Genomic DNA, 18,520 nt, shown 5'->3' with positions numbered 1-18,520 from the left:
AATAATGACTTCATTAACCCCAGTAGGTAATTCACTGACATGATAGACGTATGGCATAGATGGCCTCTCCCAGTAGCTATCTGTGTGCTGCTTTGTGAATGAAATATGCCAATCATTGTCTGCGGTTATGAAACGCAGCCAAAAAAAAAAAATTCCCCAACTTCCTCCTACAAATCAAGGTATGTTTTAGAGCATGTGCACACACACAGAGAATGTTTGAGTGTGTGTTCACAATAGATATGGCATGATAGGAGGAGAGCCATTGTCTACACGTGGAGACAAGAAACCTTGCAGAATGAAGGAAAAACCACAACTTCTGGCGCAGTATTAATGAGGACAGGATGGGCACAGTCACAACGTGGCACATGTGTGTGTGATGTGATTGTTTGTAGTAAGAACATTGTTTTAGTCCAAGAAGCAGGGGCCATTTACGGTATTTCCCAGAATTTACCAAATTTCTAATGGGCATTTTTGGAAAGGAGTTAACCTGGGACATTCAAAAATGGGATGCTTAAAAGTTGGGAGTGGTCAGTATGGATTTTATTAACCCTTTTTGACCAACAGCTGACTTTCTGCTTTTCTGCAAAATATTGGGGTAGGGAAAACTTAAATGGGAATGTCTCCTCTCATATTGGGCCCATAATAACAAAATATATATCACAATGTTTGTAGTTATCTATAGGATTGTTTGTTTGTTTGTTTAATTCTTTATTTTCAAAAAGTGGAAAAACAACACCAAGTATAACAGTACAACCATATCATACAATATCCACGTTTTTTGTTCCTTTTCCCTTTTTTTAACAAAACACTGAACTGGTGGGGAGAGATAAACAATGTGCACAGTAAATCCTGAAGAAAAATAATAATATGATGATGATAATAATAATAATAATAGTCTACCACAAAACTGAGAAGGGAATGAGAATTTTACTATAATAATTTCTATACATGAATGGCCTCCACAAAGGCTGTTCTTTAAAGGCTATATGTATAACCTATATTACATATAGGTTATATGTAACCCAACTTAACAAAAGTTCCCTTTTTAAGTCAAATTGAAAATGTAATCGATTCCATTACATAAATATCATTTACTGTATTTATCCACTCAGACATTGTTGGGGGGTTTGGAAGGAGGTAATGTCTTGCAATAGCCTTTTTGGCTGCTGCTATCAAAAATGCAAAAAGATATTTGTTTAGAGATCTGTAAAAATCATTAATGTTTCCCAGGAATATGGTAGAGAACTGTAAAGTAGTGGAGCAGATATGCGCAATATTTGAGGGAATCATTTTGACGATAAAAGCATGAAATTTGACAAACGATGCATACCAAACAGATAATTTTTGTCTCAAAGGGCATCGCACAGGTGGGCATTTTCCAAGATGGCTGCCACAGGTTCTTTGTTTTATCAGTTGTTCAGGCTCTAGACCACCAAGGCTCTTGATTTTGGTGGCTTATCCTACATATTCAAGGATGAGGAATGCATTAGTACTATTTACAATATGCTAGAGCCTGCGTAATAACATATGGCTAGCACTAATTAATTGTAAAACCATTAAAGTATGTAATATTGGTGATTTTATACATGCTTTCGAACTGTGACTAATGAGAGTACAACACGGTACCATGCTTCCCAATGTTTCATTAATTGCTATTTACTAGATTTATCTAGTAGAGGGAGCCCTAAAAACAGTATGACCTGCAGCAGCTTTTTGTCATCCATTATTCTCAAGGTCAGTAGCCAGGCGGTTAACATCGAGGGGCGAGTTTTCTTGGTGAAAACATTGCAGAGCTCAATACAAATACATTTGGTCACTTTTCAAAGGGGTCAGACTTGTCAATAAAGTCAATTTAATGTACAGTGGTTCATTTCAGGTCAGCCTGGTGTATAAGTCTCACCGTTCAAGGCAATGAGAGCTGTTGGCTCTTGTTGGTTTTTCTGTGTTGTTATTTATCTTTCTGGTCTTTTTCTGCTTGGGTTTTCTACATGTATGTCCCTTTCTCTCTTGTCTTTTCCTTTGTGCTTGGTGGTGGACCTTTCACTCTGTCTGGCCACACCCTTGTTCTGGTGTTTCCACACACACCTGTTCCAAATTTGTTGCTCACCACCTGGTTGTATTTAAGGCTCACAGGTTTCACTAGTCACTCGCCAGATCGATGTGCCTTGTGTCTTCTTTCTTGCTCTTCTCCATGTGTTTTCCTAGTCCTGTTTTACATCACCGTTTTTTGACTGCCTGCCTGTATATCCTGCCTGCCTGCCTATTTCTCAGTCCTGATTTTTGCCTTGCCATGTATCATATTTTTTGCTCTGTTCTCCTAGACCATGCCTCTTGCCTCATCCCGGATGTCTGTGTTTGCTCGTGTCTCTGACCCCTGCTCAACCATTACTGCATTTTTGCCTGATCCTAATTGTACCTCTGCTCCGCTGCTTGATTGCATGTGTACCGAACCAGAGTCTAGAATAAAGACCATGTTTTCTCCAGCACCAAAGCCTAGTCTGGGAGTTTGCATTGTGAGTACAGGCGCTACGGCAGTCACCCTTCCTGACACAAGGGACCCAAAGTTAAGCTTTTCATAGGCTTACTTTGTTTCCAAAACTTTTTATGCCACCTCAGTGGCTGATTTGATCAGAACCATAAGCTCCGAAGCTTTGCTCAAACTCTCTTCACTCGTAGCTGACGTATAAGGTTTTCAGTGAATCAGTGATCACAGAATACTGCAGTGACAATGTTGTCAGCAGATATTAACAGCTGTTTCAGGTGTGTGTCTTAAACTCCTCCTCTTTCATTAACAAAATAGTGCACTGTGGTCTGGTCTCACCATCAACAGAAAATAAACAGGAGATATTTTTATTCCCCCCTCTAGCTGCCACCTTATCGTGGTGGGGGAGTTTGCGTACCCGGATGATCCTAGGAGCTATGTTGTCGGGGGCTTCGTGCCCCTTGTAGGGTCTCCCAAGGCAAACAGGTCCTAGGTGACGGGTTAGACTAAGGGCAGTTCAGAACCTCAGTGACCAGTAAAAAATCAAGGACCAAGACGTCGCCCGGTATGGCGGAGCCGGGGCCCCACCCTGGAGCCAGGCCTGGGGTTGGGGCTCACTCGTGAGCACCTGGTGGTGAGGCCTTAGCCCATGGGGCCCGGCCGGGCTCAGCTCGAAAGGGCGACGTGGGCCCGCCCTCCTGTGGGTTCACCACGTGCAGAGGGGGCCATGGGGGTCGGGTGCAGAGAGGATTGGGTGGCGGTTATGGGCGGGTTGCCCGGCGGCCCTGTCCGTGCTCACAGCCTCTGGCTGTTGGGACGTGGAATCTCACCTCACTGGGGGGGGGGGGGGAGCCTGAGCTTGTGCAGGAGGTTGAGAGATACCGACTAGAGATAGTCGGGCTCACCTCCACTCACAGCTTGGGCTCTGGTACCCAACTCCTGGAGAGGGGCTGGACGCTTCATTTTTCTGGCGGTGCCCACGGGGAGTGGCGGAGAGCTGGGGTCGTATTGCTTATTGCTCCCGAGCTCAGTCGCCATGTGTTGGAGTTTACAACAGTGAACGAGAGGGTCGCGTCCCTACGCCTTCGGGTTGGGGACAGGTCTCTCACCGTTGTCTCAGCCTACAGGCCGAGCAGCAGTGCAAAGTACCCAACCTTCTTGGAGTCCCTGGGAGGGGTATTAGATAGCGCTCCGACTGGGGACTCCATTGTTCTCCTGGGGGATTTCAACGCCCACGTGGGCCGCGACAGTGAGACCTGGAGGGGGGTGATCAGGAAGCACGGCCTCCCCAATCTGAACCCGAGTGGTGTTCAGTTGTTGGACTTCTGTGCTAGTCACAGTTTGTCCATCACGAACACCATGTTCGAGCACAAGGGTGTCCATAAGTGCACGTGGCACCAGGACACCCTGAGCCGGAGGTCGATGATCGACTCTGTAGTCATATCATCTGACCTTCGGCCACATGTCTCGGACACTCGAGTGAAGAGAGGGGCAGAGCTGTCAACCGATCACCACCTGGTGGTGATTTGGATCCGCTGGGAGTGGAGGAAGCCGGTCAGACCTGGCAGGCCCAAACGCATCGTGAGGGTCTGCTGGGAATGACTGGCAGAACCCTCTGTCAGCGAGGTCTTCAACTCCCACTTCTGGGAGAACTTCTCCCAGATCCCGGGGGAGGTTGGAGACATGGAGTCCGAGTGGACCATGTTCTCCACCTCCATTGTTGATGCGGCCGCTTGTAGCTGTGGTCACAAGGTCTCTGGTGCCTGTTGCGGCAGAAATCCCCGAACCCGGTGGTGGACGCTGGAAGTAAGGGATGCCATCAAGCTGAAGAAGGAGTCCTACTTATCTTTGTTGGTAGGTGGGACCCCGGAGGCAGCTGACAGGTACCGGCAGGCCAAGCGTGCCGCAGCCCGTGCAGTCGCAGAGGCAAAAACTCGGGTCTGGGAGGAGTTCGGGGAGGCCATGGAGGAGGACTGTCGATCGGCCTCGGAGAGACTCTGGCAAACCATCCTGCGCCTCAGGAGGTGGAAGCAGCTCTCCACCAGCACTGTTTACGGTGCGGGTGGGGAGCTGTTGACCCTGACTGGGGATGTTGTCGGGCGGTGGAAGGAATACTTTGAGGATCCCCTCAATCCCATCGTCACGTCTTCCGAAAAGGAAGCAGAGACTGGGGACTCAGAGGCGGACTCATCCATTACCTAGGCCGAAGTCACCGAGGTGTTTAGAAAGCTCCTCGGTGGCAAGGCTTCTGGGGTGGATAAAATCCGTCCTGAGTACCTTAAGTCTCTGGATGTTGTGGGACTGTCTTGGCTGAAACGCCTCTGCAACATCTCGTGGTGATCAGGGACAGTGCCTCTGGATTGGCAGACCGGGGTGGTGGTCCCTCTGTTTAAGAAGGGGGACCGGAGGGTGTGTTCCAACTATAGGGGGATCACACTCCTCAGCCTCCCCGGTAAGGTCTATTCCAAAGTACTGGAGAGAAGAATTTGACCGATGGTTGAACCTCGGATTCAGGAGGAGCAGTGTGGTTTTCGTCCTGGTCACGGCACACTGCACCAGCTCTACATGCTCCATTGGGTGCTCGAGGGTTCATGGGAGTTCACCCAACCAGTCCACATGTGTTTTGTGGATCTGGAGAAGGCGTTCGACCGTGTCCCTCGGGGCACCCTGTGGGGGGTGCTCCGGGAGTACGGGGTCTGGGGTCCATTGCTAAGGGCTATCCGGTCCCTGTACGACCACAGCAGGAGCTTGGTTCGCATTGCCGGTAGTAAGTCAAACCTGTTTCCAGTGCATGTTGGCCTCCGCCAGGGCTGCCCTTTGTCACCGGTTCTGTTCATTATTTTTATGGACAGAATTTCTAGGCGCAGCCAGGGTGTAGAGGGGGTCTGGTTTGGGAACCACAGAATCTCATCTCTGCTGTTTGCGGATGATGTGGTGCACTTCATCGTGCACTGGGGCTGTTTGCAGCCGAGTGTGAAGCGTCCGGGATGAAAATCAGCACCTCCAAATCCGAGGCCATGGTTCTCGACCGGAAAAAGGTGCTTTGCCCTCTTCAGGTCAGTGGAGTGTCCTTGCCTCAAGTGGAGGAGTTTAAGTATCTCGGGGTCTTGTTCACGAGTGAGGGACGGATGGAGCATGAGATCGATAGACGGATCGGTGCAGCATCTGCAGTGATGCGGTCGCTGTATCGGACCGTCATGGTGAAGAGAGAGCTGAGTAGAGGGGCAAGGCTGTCGATTTACCGATCGATCTACGTTCCGATCCTCACCTATGGTCATGAGATTTGGCTCATGACCGAAAGAACGAGATCGTGAGTACAAGTGGCCGAGATGAGTTTCCTCCGCAGGGTGGCTGGGCGCTCCCTTAGAGATGGGTTGAGGAGCTCGGTCACTCGGGAGGACCTCGGAGTCGAGCCGCTGCTCCTCCACATCGAAAGGAGTCAGTTGAGGTGGCTCGGGCATCTTTTTCGGATGCCTCCTGGACAACTCGCTGGAGAGGTGTTCCGGGCACGTCCCATTGGGAGGAGGCCCCGGGGAAGACCCTAGATACGCTGGAGGGACTACATTTCTTGACTGGCTTGGGAACGCGTTGGGGTTCCCCCGGAGGAGCTGGGGGAGGTGTGTGTGGATCGGGAGGTCTGGGCGGCTTTGCTTGAGCTACTGCCCCCGTGACCCGACTTCGGATAAAGCGGAAGAAAATGGATGGATGGATATTTTTATTTTGACGTGAGATTTCTTGCTTGTTGGTTTCAGCTGATGCTGTATTTGTGGTGCTAGAGCTAGTACATACAGTTTTGTAAGGAACATAGTGAATTGTGAGACAATGGCCAAACTATTCAACCCTAATGAGGACCCTGGACCCTACTGAGCCTGGAATGTCAGATACACAGTGCCTGACCACAGACTGGAATAAATGTGTTCTGTCTCAAGATAGAGATGAGATACTGAAATGTAATTCAACACGTGGCAGAGATGGAGCAGGATACAAGACCATAGCTGAACTTCTTGTATCACCAGAAGCTACCAGGGCCTGTCATGAACTCCTCTGCTGTGGATGCAAGAAGGGATGCAGTGGAAAGTGCAGATGTTTCAAGGCAGAGCTTAAGTGCACTGCGCTTTACCACTGTGGTGGCTTGTGTTTTTAGAAGATTGCATTTAACTATAATTGTGACCTCTTTTGTTATCACTATGCCACTGCAGTTATGTTTTCAGAGCTAGCGTTGCATTTCAGCATTCATTGTAACTGTGTGACCTCTTTTTTGTTGTCATTAAAGAAAACAACAAAAACACTAGATTTCATTGATTTACAGTGCTGTGAAAAAGTGTTTGCCCCTTGACCCTTTACATGTTAGATTTTTATTCGGACATCAAAAACAAAAAAAAATTCAGGCCTTGTATGTTTGAATTTCTAAAATCATGCTCTTTAAACTCACGGGAGGTGGTGGCCAAGTGGTTAATGCGCTTGGTTTCAGTTCAGAATAGCACTGTAGAATAGCTTTTAAAGATACACTAATCCAACGTTTGACGTAATGGTGGTGCTAGAAGGAAAGTCCTAGGGTCGCCAAAATCAATAGACTTCATCATAGGGGGCCATGAATGTTTCCAGAAAATATGAAAAGAATCAGATGAAAGCTCTTGGAGTTAACGCGCTAATGTAAAACCTGTTCTGCAGTGGCAGACATGGTGGCGGTCCATGAAAAACCATAATATCCCTGACTCATCATTTGGGATATAAATTCTTCATCCTTAAAAATGTGGGATTAGGCACCAGGATTAAGACTCTTGGGGGTCTAGAGCCTGAGCTACTAATAAAACAACAAATTTTGGTGGCCATCTTGGAAAATGGCTGCCTCTGCACTGCCCCTATAGCCAAAAATTATATTTAAGGTATGCTCAAACACTGTACCACAAAGTCACGATTCATCCACGTATCTGCTCCGCTAATGGTAAATTCTTAATGTCAAATACACTAATTAAAGCTTTGTGAAACTCCAGCCAAACAGGTATCCTCTTCGGGCAATCCCAAAATATATGCCAATGTCCTGCTTCCCGAACCCCACACAGTCTCCAACAGTTAGCTGTACCTATGTCAAAGTGTGCCTTTTGCTTTAGTGTTATACAGTAGTGTTCATAATAATAGTAGTGCTATTTGACTAAAAAGATTAATCCAGGTTTTGAGTATATTTCTTATTGTTACATGGGAAACAAGGTACCAGTAGATTCAGTAGATTCTCACAAATCCAACAAGACCAAGCATTCATGATATGCACACTCTTAAGCCAATGAAATTGGGCTATTAGTAAAAAGAAAAAGTAGAAAAGGGGTGTTCACAATAATAGTAGTGTGGCATTCAGTCAGTGAGTTCGTCAGTTTTGTGGAACAAACACGTGTGAATCAGGTGTCCCCTATTTAAGGATGAAGCCAGCACCTGTTGAACATGGTTTTCTCTTTGAAAGCCTGAGGAAAATGGGACATTCAAGACATTGTTCAGAAGAACAGCGTAGTTTGATTAAAAAGTTGATTGGAGAGGGGAAAACCTATACACAGGTGCAAAAAATTATAGGCTGTTCATCTACAATGATCTCCAATGCTTTAAAATGGACAAAAAAAAAACCAGACGCATGGAAGAAAAATGGAAAACAACCATCAAAATGGATAGAAGAGTAACCAGAATGGCAAAAGCTCACTCATTGATCAGCTCCAGGATGATCAAAGACAGTCTGGAGTTATCTGTAAGTGTTGTGACAGTTAGACGCCTGTGCGAAGCTAATTTATTTGCAAGAATCCCCTGCAAAGTCCCTCTGTTAAATAAAAGACGAGGTTACAATTTGCCAAAGAACACATCAACTGGCCTAAAGAGAAATGGAGGAATATTTTGTGGACTTATGAGAGTAAAATTGTTCTTTTTGGGTCCAAGGGCCGCAGACAGTTTGTGAGATGACCCCCAAACTCTGAATTCAAGCCACAGTTCACAGTGAAGACAGTGAAGCATGGTGGCGCAAGCATGATGATATGGGCATGTTTCTCCTACTATGGTGTTGGGCCTATATATCGCATACCAGGTATGGATCAGTTTGGATATGTCAAAATACTTGAAGAGGTCATGTTGCCTTATGCTGAAGAGGACATGCCCTTGAAATGGGTGTTTCAACAAGACAATGACCCCAAGCACACTAGTAAACCAGCAAAATCTTGGTTCCAAACCAACAAAATTAATGCCTTGCAGATGTGAAGAAATCATGAAAAACTGTGGTTATACAACTAAATACTAAGAAAAAATATAAACGCAACACTTTTGGTTTTGCTCCCATTTTGTATGAGATGAACTCAAAGATCTAAAACTTTTTCCACATACACAATATCACCATTTCCCTCAAATATTGTTCACAAACCAGTCTAAATCTGTAATAGTGAGCACTTCTCCTGTGCTGAGATAATCCATCCCACCTCACAGGTGTGCCATATCAAGATGCTGATTAGACACCATGATTAGCGCACAGGTGTGCCTTAGACTGCCCATATTAAATGGCCACTCTGAAAGGTGCAGTTTTATCTCACAGCACAATGCCACAGATGTCGCAAGATTTGAGGGAGCGTGCAATTGGCATGCTGACAACAGGAATGTCAACCAAAGCTGTTGCTCGTGTATTGAATGTTCATTTCTCTACCATAAGCCGTCTCCAAAGGCGTTTCAGAGAATTTGGCAGTACATCCAACCAGCCTCACAACCGCAGACCACGTGTAACCACACCAGCCCAGGACCTCCACATCCAGCATGTTCACCTCCAAGATCGTCTGAGACCAGCCGCCCGGACAGCTGCTGAAACAATATGTTTGCATAACCAAAGAATTTCTGCACAAACTGTCAGAAACCGTCTCAGGGAAGCTCATCTGCATGCTCGTCGTCCTCATCGGGGTCTCGACCTGACTCCAGTTCGTCGTCGTAACTGACTTGAGTGGGCAAATGCTCACATTCGCTGGCGTTTGGCGCGTGGAGAGGTGTTCTCTTCACGGATGAATCCCGGTTCACACTGTTCAGGGCAGATGGCAGACAGCATGTGTGGCGTCGTGTGGGTGAGCGGTTTTCTGATGTCAGTGTTGTGGATCGAGTGGCCCATGGTGGCGGTGGGGTTATGGTATGGGCAGGCGTCTGTTATGGATGAAGAACACAGGTGCATTTTATTGATGGCATTTTGAATGCACAGAGATACCGTGATGAGATCCTGAGGCCCATTGTTGTGCTAATCCAAGAACATCACCTCATGTTGGAGCAGGATAATGCACGGCCCCATGTTGCAAGGATCTGTACACAATTCTTGGAAGCTGAAAATGTCCCAGTTCTTGCATGGCCGGCATACTCACCAGACATGTCACCCTTTGAGCATGTTTGGGATGCTCTGGACCGGCGTATACGACAGCGTGTACCAGTTCCTGCCAATATCCAGCAACTTCGCACAGCCATTGAAGAGGAGTGGACCAACATTCCACAGGCCACAATTGACAACCTGATCAACTCTATGCAAATGAGATGTGTTGCACTGCATGAGGCAAATGGTGGTCACACCAGATACTGACTGGTATCCCCCCCCTATAAAACAAAACTGCACCTTTCAGAGTGGCCTTTTATTGTGGACAATCTAAGGCACACCTGTGCACTAATCATGGTGTCTAATCAGCATCTTGGTATGGCACACCTGTGAGGTGGGATGGATTATCTCAGCAAAGGAGAAGTGCTCACCATCACAGATTTAGACTGGTTTGTGAACAATATTTGAGGGAAATGGTGATATTGTGTATGTGGAAAAAGTTTTAGATCTTTGAGTTCATCTCATACAAAATGGGAGCAAAACCAAAAGTGTTGCGTTTATATTTTTGTTGAGTGTAGTTTAGTGATTCACAGGATTGCTAAAAAAGCAGTTTGAACATAATAGTTTTGAGTTTGTAGCGTCAACAGCAGATGCTACTATTATTGTGAACACCCCCTTTTCTACTTTTTTTTACTATTAGCCCAATTTCATAGCCTTAAGAGTGTGCATATCATGAATGCTTGGTCTTGTTGGATTTGTTAGAATCTACTGGTACCTTGTTTCCCATGTAACAATAAGAAATATACTCAAAACCTGGATTAATCTTTTTAGTCACATAGCACTACTATTATTCTATTATTACTTGAGTTTTAATCCAGGCATTTTGAATGGTCTTGCTATGTTTATCTAAATTTTATGAGCTAAAATTGAGATAATTGGCGGACCCTTCATTATTGAAGAGTCAATATCTTTCCATCTAGCATGAAATTTTGGAGAGCACATATTTATTAGTGGTTTGATCTGAGCTGCGTAAAAGTATCCTTTAAAGTATGGTAAGGCCATGCCTTCTTTTGAAAGCTGTAGTGTTTTATATTTGACCCAAATAAATGTAGAAACAATTTTATCAATTTCTGAAAAATCTTTCTGGGAGATTTCCACTAGAAATGGCTGAAATAAAAACAGATACCTTGGAAGCACATTCATTTTTACACTATCAATTCTATGGCTCAGACGATGAAAGGAAATTAAATTCCATCTTCTAATATCCTCTTTAATTTTTGTTAATAAGGGGGTATAATTCATTTCAGCCAGTAAAGAGATGTCCTTTGGCAGATGAATGCAGAAGTACTTAAGCAATTACTGATCCCAATTGAGAAGCAATATCTCAGAAAGTTGTTTTGGAAACAAATAATTAAAAGTTTTGTATGTTTAATTTATAACCAGAGTATCTACCAAATTTCTGCAAGATGTACATCAACTCAGGGAATGTAGTAGTAGGCTCAGATATATATATATACCAAACATCATCCGCATATAGAGCAACTTTATTTATAGAAATGCCTTTAATACTGTCTGTCTGTCTCAACCATTCTGCAAGTGGTTCTATATATAAAGAAAAAAGGAGTGGTGAGAAAGGACAGCCCTGCCTCGACCTGCGCGGCAATGTAAGAGAATCTGACATATATCCGTTAATTTTAATTCTAGCAGATGGATTATTATACAGTGTACGAATAACCTGAACCACAGCTCAGTGTACCCTCATTCGTGTTAATACTTTATATAAGAATGCCCAACTGACTGTGCCAAAAGCTTTTTCAGCATCTGGACTCACCAAAAGAGCCTCTAGTTTGTTTTGTTGAATATGATATAAGATATGCAATGAACATCTAATGTTGTCATGTGTTTGTCTCTACAAAACAAAGCCAGTTTGATCTGTGTGTATGAGGTGTGGAAGCATCTTCTCCAGTTTCATAGCAAGAATAGCTGTGAACAATTTATGATTGACATTCAACATGGAAATCGGCCTGTATGACCCACATTCCAACTTGTCTTTTCCTTCTTTAGGGATAATTGAGAGAACTGTAGAAGCTGTAGAATTGTTTGATATACGTAAAACAAATTTACGTTTTCAGCCAAGGGTGGTGACTAGAGGTCGAAAGGTCAAAGAATTATCCAGCATCACTGGATTTGAGGTTGAGCAACATTTCTGCTAATTCAGAAACAAAAATTAACCAATGTTCTACCAAATGCACTTGAAATGCTGAGATTAAATCTCTTGGCAGTTCTTAAAACCAGTTTGGTGTCCATATCGCCCATACCTATGGTATAATTCAGACTCGTTGTTTTTGTTGGCCTTCGGCTGCTCCCGTTTTTATTCGGGGTCGCCACAGCGGATACAACCAGATCTGCATTGATATTTGGCACAGGTTTTACACCGGATGCCCTTCCTGACGCAACTCCAATTTTACCTGGAGAAACACACACAGCCGCTGGTCTCCCATCCAAGTACTAACCAGATCCCACACTAAATCTGATGGAATCTGAGATCTGTTGGGATCAGGCTTACACAGAGCAGATTGGCAGGGGTATAATTAAGACTTGTAATAAGCCTTTTTCTGAGATCCACTCCTAATCTTGTTTTACATTTTGCCACCTTTTTATGGGGCCACATTTATTTCTATTTACTTTATGGATGCACCTGAATTACCTTGGCAGCTAATTTTAAGAAGAAAATACAATTTCTTTTATCATTTTCAGTCTAAATATATACTATTCTAGTATTCTAAGGTACTGTAAAAGCCACTCGCATAGACTGAACTTAACTGGATATGTGATAATTAGGTACCACATTTACTCACTCACTCACTGCTTATCTGTGATCTGGTCGTGGGGGCAATAGTTCCAGCAGGGGACCCCAGACTTCCCTTTCCCGTGCCGCATTGACCACCTCCGACTGCGGGATCTCGAGACGTTCCCAGGCCAGTGTGGAAATATAATCTCTCCACCTAGTCCTGGGTCTTCCCCGAGGTCTCCTCCCAGATGGACGTACCTGGAACACCTCCCTAGGGAGGTGCCCAGGTGGCATCCTTACCAGATGCCCGAACCACCTCAACTGGCTCCTTTGAACGCGAAGGCGCAGCAGCTCTACTCTGAGCTCCCCACAGATGACCGAATTTCTCGCCCTATCTCTAGGGGAGACACCAGCCACCCTCCTAAGGAAGCCCATTTCGGCTGCTGGCACCCACAGTCTAGTTCTTTTGGTCATGACCCAACCCTCATGACCATAGGTGAGAGAAGGAACAATGATTGACCAGTAGATCGAGAGCTTCGTCTTTTGGCTCAGCTCCCTTTTTGTCACAACAGTACGGTAGAGTGAATGCAAAACCGCTCTTGCTGCGCTGATTCTCCAGCCAATCTCACTCTCCTTTGTCCCCTCACTTGTGAACAAGATCTCGAAGTACTTGAACACCTTCACTTGGGGCAAGACTGTAGCTCATGACCTCAATTCACCCTAATTAAATAATACATTAATGCTGTTTCAACAAAAGCCTGAGTTTTGAACTGCAGACAGAGATGGTGTCTTCACTCCCAATTGAGAAATTCTTGTGCCATCTGGAGGTCTGGAAATTAACCTGAGACCCCCCCCCCCCCCCCCCCCCCACTGGGGCAACACTGGGCTTCACAGCAAAACAGGCCTGTAACTCAAAGTTCTTCAAAGGGAGCCCTTGCCTTTTTAACAGTTGAATTTTCGCTCACTATGAATTACATGACATTATAATGGCTTCACGTCAGAATCTGAGCGTCTCCAGGCCAAAGAACCCACTTTTATGGCCTCACGCCAAGGCCAGACCCTCTCAAGACGGCAAGACAATATCCCTTACACGATAAGAGTGGCCACAAAAATTTGTATCTTGATAACAGCCATTATCTTTAGGTCTAAGTGAAGAAAAACATTCTTTTAAAATAAAAGAATTGCATCAGTATTTCTCCATCCATCCATCCATCCATTTTCTTCCGCTTTATCCGGAGTCGGGTCGCAGGGGCAGCAGCTCAAGCAAAGCCGCCCAGACCTCCCGATCCACACACACCTCCCCCAGCTGCTCCGGGGGAACTCCAAGGTGTTCCCAAGCCAGCCGAGAGATGTAGTCCCTCCAGCATGTCCTGGGTCTTCCCCGGGGCCTCCTCCCAATGGGATGTGCCCGGAACACCTCTCCAGCGAGGCGTCCAGGGGGCATCCGGAAAAGATGCCCGAGCCACCTCAACTGACTCCTTTCGACGTGGAGGAGCAGCAGCTAGACTCCGAGCCCCTCCCGAGTGACCGAGCTCCTCACCCTATCTCTAAGGAAGCTCCCAGCCACCCTGCGGAGGAAACTCATCTCGGTCGCTTGTACTCGCAATCTCATTCTTTCGGTCATGAGCCAAATCTCATGACCATAAGTGAGGATCGGAACGTAGATCGATCGGTAAATCGAGAGCTTTGCCCCCCTACTCAGCTCTCTCTCTTCACCACGATGGTCTGAAACAGCAACCGCATCACTGCAGATGCTGCACCGATCCGTCTATCGATCTCACGCTCCATCCGTCCCTCACTCGTGAACAAGACCCCAAGATACTTAAACTCCTCCACTTGAGGCATGGACACTCCACCGACCTGAAGAGGTCAAAGCACCTTTTTCCAGTCGAGAACCATGGCCATGGATTTGGAGGTGCTGATTTTCATCCCGGATGCTTCACACTCAGCTGCAAACCGCCCCAGTGCACGCTGAAGGTCCTGATTTGACGAAGCCAACAGAACCACATTGTCCGCAAACAACAGAGATGAGATTCTGTGGTTCCTAGACCAGACCCCCTCTACACCCTGCCTCCGGGGTCCCACCTACCAACAAAGATAACTAGGACTCCTTCTTCAGCTTGACGGCATCCCTTACTTCTGGCGTCCACCACCGGGTTCGGGGATTGCTGCCGCGACAGGCACCAGAGACCTTGTGACCACAGCTATGAGCGGCCGCATCGACAATGGAGGTGGAGAACATGGTCCACTCGGACTCCATGTCTCCAACCTCCCCCGCGATCTGGGAGAAGCTGTCACGGAGGTGGGAGTTGAAGACCTTGCTGACAGAGGGTTCCGCCAGTCGTTCCCAGCAGACCCTCATGATACGTTTGGGCCTGCCAGGTCTGACCGGCTTCCTCCCCTCCCAGCGGATCCAACTCACCACCAGGTGGTGATCGGTCGACAGCTCTGCCCCTCTCTTCACTCGAGTGTCCGAGACACGTGGCTCAGATGATACGACTACAAAGTCGATCATCGACCTCTGGCTCAGGGTGTCCTGGTACCGCGTGCACTTATGGACACCCTTGTGCTCGAACATGGTGATCGTGATGGATAAACTGTGACTAGCACAGAAGTCCAACAACGTAACACCACTCGGGTTCAGATCGGGGAGGCTGTGCTTCCCGATCACCCCCCGTGCTCTGCACCGCCGTTCAGTCCGTAGGCCGAGACAACGGTGAGAGACCTGTCCCTGACCTGAAGGCTTAGGGACGCGACCCTCTCGTTCACTGGAGTGAACTCCAACACATGGCGACTGAGCTGGGGAGCAATAAGCAGTGCGACCCCAGCTCTCTGGCTCTCCCCATAGGCAATGCCAGAAAAATGAAGCATCCAGCCCCTCTCCAGGAGTTGGGTACCAGAGCCCAAGCTGTGCGTGGAGGTGAGCCCGACTATCTCTAGTCGGTATCTCAACCTCCCGCACAAGCTCAGGCTCCTTCCCCCCCTGTGAGGTGACATTCCATGTCCCATCCACCAGGGGCTGTGAGCATGGACTGAGCCGCTGGGCCACCCGCCCTCAACCGCCACCCAGTCCTCTCTGCACCCGACCCCCATGGCCCCCTCTGCAGGTGGTGAACCCAGAGGAGGGCAGGCCCAAGTCGCTCTTTCGGGCTGAGCCTGGCCGGGCCCCATGGGCTACGGTCTGACCACCAGGCGCTCACGCGTGAGCCCCAACCCCAGGCCTGGCTCCAGGGTGGGGCCCCGGCTCTGCCATACCGGGCGACATCTCAGTACTTGATTTTTTACTGGTCATGGAGGTTCTGAACTGCCCTTAGTCTGACCCGTCACCTAGGACCTGTTTGCCTTGGGAGACCCTACAAGGGGCACAAAGCCCCCGACAACATAGCTCCTAGGATCATCCGGGTACGCCAACTCCCCCACCATGATAAAGTGGCAGCTAAAGGGGGAGCATCAGTATTTCTTTTATTCATATATAAACACTTCTAATGGTTTTTCTATTGATTAATCAAATGAAATGCTTTGCATATAATCATTCCATTTTATTGAAGTGCTGTAACTAGGTTTAAGGATATGATTCCTTCTTTATGTTCTCTAATGCCATATACCAACACAGTGCAGAATAGCTACCTAAACTCTGTAAGTGAGATAGGGTATCTCATCAATAGTTTTACATCCTCATTGAAGACAACTTTGGATGCTGTAGCTCCTCTGAAAAACAGGGCTTTAAATCAGAAGTGCCTGACTCCGTGGTATAACTCACAAACTTGTAGCTTAAAGCAGATAACCCATAAGTTGGAGAGGAAATGGCGTCTCACTAATTTAGAAGATCTTCACTTAGCCTGGAAAAAGAGTCTGTTGCTCTATAAAAAAAGCCCTCCGTAAAGCTAGGACATCTTACTACTCATCACTAATTGAAGAAAATAAGAACAACCCCAGGTTTCTTTTCAGCACTGTAGCCAGGCTGACAAAGAGTCAGAGCTCTATTGAGCCGAGTATTCCTTTAACTTTAACTAGTAATGACTTCATGACTTTGTTTGCTAATAAAATTTTAACTATTAGAGAAAAAATTACTCATAACCATCCCAAAGACGTATCGTTATCTTTGGCTGCTTTCAGTGATGCCGGTATTTGGTTAGACTCTTTCTCTCAGATTGTTCTGTCTGAGTTATTTTCATTAGTTACTTCATCCAAACCATCAACATGTCTATTAGACCCCATTCCTACCAGGCTGCTCAAGGAAGCCCTACCATTATTTAATGCTTCGATCTTAAATATGATCAATCTATCTTTGTTAGTTGGCTATGTACCACAGGCTTTTAAGGTGGCAGTAATTAAACCATTACTTAAAAAGCCATCACTTGACCCAGCTATCTTAGCTAATTATAGGCCAATCTCCAACCTTCCTTTTCTCTCAAAAATTCTTGAAAGGGTAGTTGTAAAACAGCTAACTGATCATCTGCAGAGGAATGGTCTATTTGAAGAGTTTCAGTCAGGTTTTAGAATTCATCATAGTACAGAAACAGCATTAGTGAAGGTTACAAATGATCTTATGGCCTCAGACAGTGGACTCATCTCTGTGCTTGTTCTGTTAGACCTCAGTGCTGCTTTTGATACTGTTGACCATAAAATTTTATTACAGAGATTAGAGCATGCCATAGGTATTAAAGGCACTGCGCTGCGGTGGTTTGAATCATATTTATCTAATAGATTATAATTTGTTCATGTAAATGGGGAATCTTCTTCACAGACTAAGGTTAATTATGGAGTTCCACAAGGTTCTGTGCTAGGACCAATTTTATTCACTTTATACATGCTTCCCTTAGGCAGTATTATTAGACGACATTGCTTAAATTTTCATTGTTACGCAGATGATACCCAGCTTTATCTATCCATGAAGCCAGAGGACACACACCGATTAGCTAAACTGCAGGATTGTCTTACAGACATAAGGACATGGATGACCTCTAATTTCCTGCTTTTAACCTCAGATAAAACTGAAGTTATTGTACTTGGCCCCACAAATCTTAGAAACATGGTGTCTAACCAGATCCTTACTCTGGATGGCATTACCCTGACCTCTAGTAATACTGTGAGAAATCTTGGAGTCATTTTTGATCAGGATATGTCATTCAAAGCGCATATTAAACAAATATGTAAGACTGCTTTTTTGCATTTACGCAATATCTCTAAAATTAGAAAGGTCTTGTCTCAGAGTGATGCTGAAAAACTAATTCATGCATTTATTTCCTCTAGGCTAGACTATTGTAATTCATTATTATCAGGTTGTCCTAAAAGTTCCCTGAAAAGCCTTCAGTTAATTCAAAATGCTGCAGCTAGAGTACTGACGGGGACTAGAAGGAGAGAGCATATCTCACCCATATTGGCCTCTATTCATTGGCTTCCTGTTAATTCTAGAATAGAATTTAAAATTCATCTTCTTACTTATAAGGTTTTGAATAATCAGGTCCCATCTTATCTTAGGGACCTCATAGGACCATATCACCCCAATAGAGCGCTTCGCTCTCAGACTGCAGGCTTACTTGTAGTTCCTAGGGTTTGTAAGAGTAGAATGGGAGGCAGAGCCTTCAGCTTTCAGGCTCCTCTCCTGTGGAACCAGCTCCCAATTCGGATCAGGGAGACAGACACCCTCTCTACTTTTAAGATTAGGCTTAAAACTTTCCTTTTTGCTAAAGCTTATAGTTAGGGCTGGATCAGGTGACCCTGAACCATCCCTTAGTTATGCTGCTATAGACTTAGACTGCCGGGGGGTCTGCATTTAATCATTAGTGATTGATCTCTGCTCCCCTCCACAGCATGTCTTTTTCCTGGTTCTCTCCCTCAGCCCCAACCAGTCCCAGCAGAAGACTGCCCCTCCCTGAGCCTGGTTCTGCTGGAGGTTTCTTCCTGTTAAAAGGGAGTTTTTCCTTCCCACTGTCGCCAA

At 46.0% G+C, this 18,520-nt stretch overlaps 1 protein-coding gene across 1 annotated transcript in view; it reads left to right on the top strand.

The window, feature by feature from the left end:
* lrrk1 (leucine-rich repeat kinase 1) overlaps positions 1-18,520 on the top strand; it is a 387,270-nt gene that overhangs the window by 217,943 nt on the left and 150,807 nt on the right.

The sequence above is a fragment of the Thalassophryne amazonica genome, chromosome 2, assembly GCF_902500255.1.
Source record: "Thalassophryne amazonica chromosome 2, fThaAma1.1, whole genome shotgun sequence".
Classification (NCBI taxonomy): domain Eukaryota; kingdom Metazoa; phylum Chordata; class Actinopteri; order Batrachoidiformes; family Batrachoididae; genus Thalassophryne; species Thalassophryne amazonica.
The sequence above is the reverse complement of the archived record's forward strand: the minus strand, read 5'-3'. Positions and strand labels throughout refer to the sequence as shown.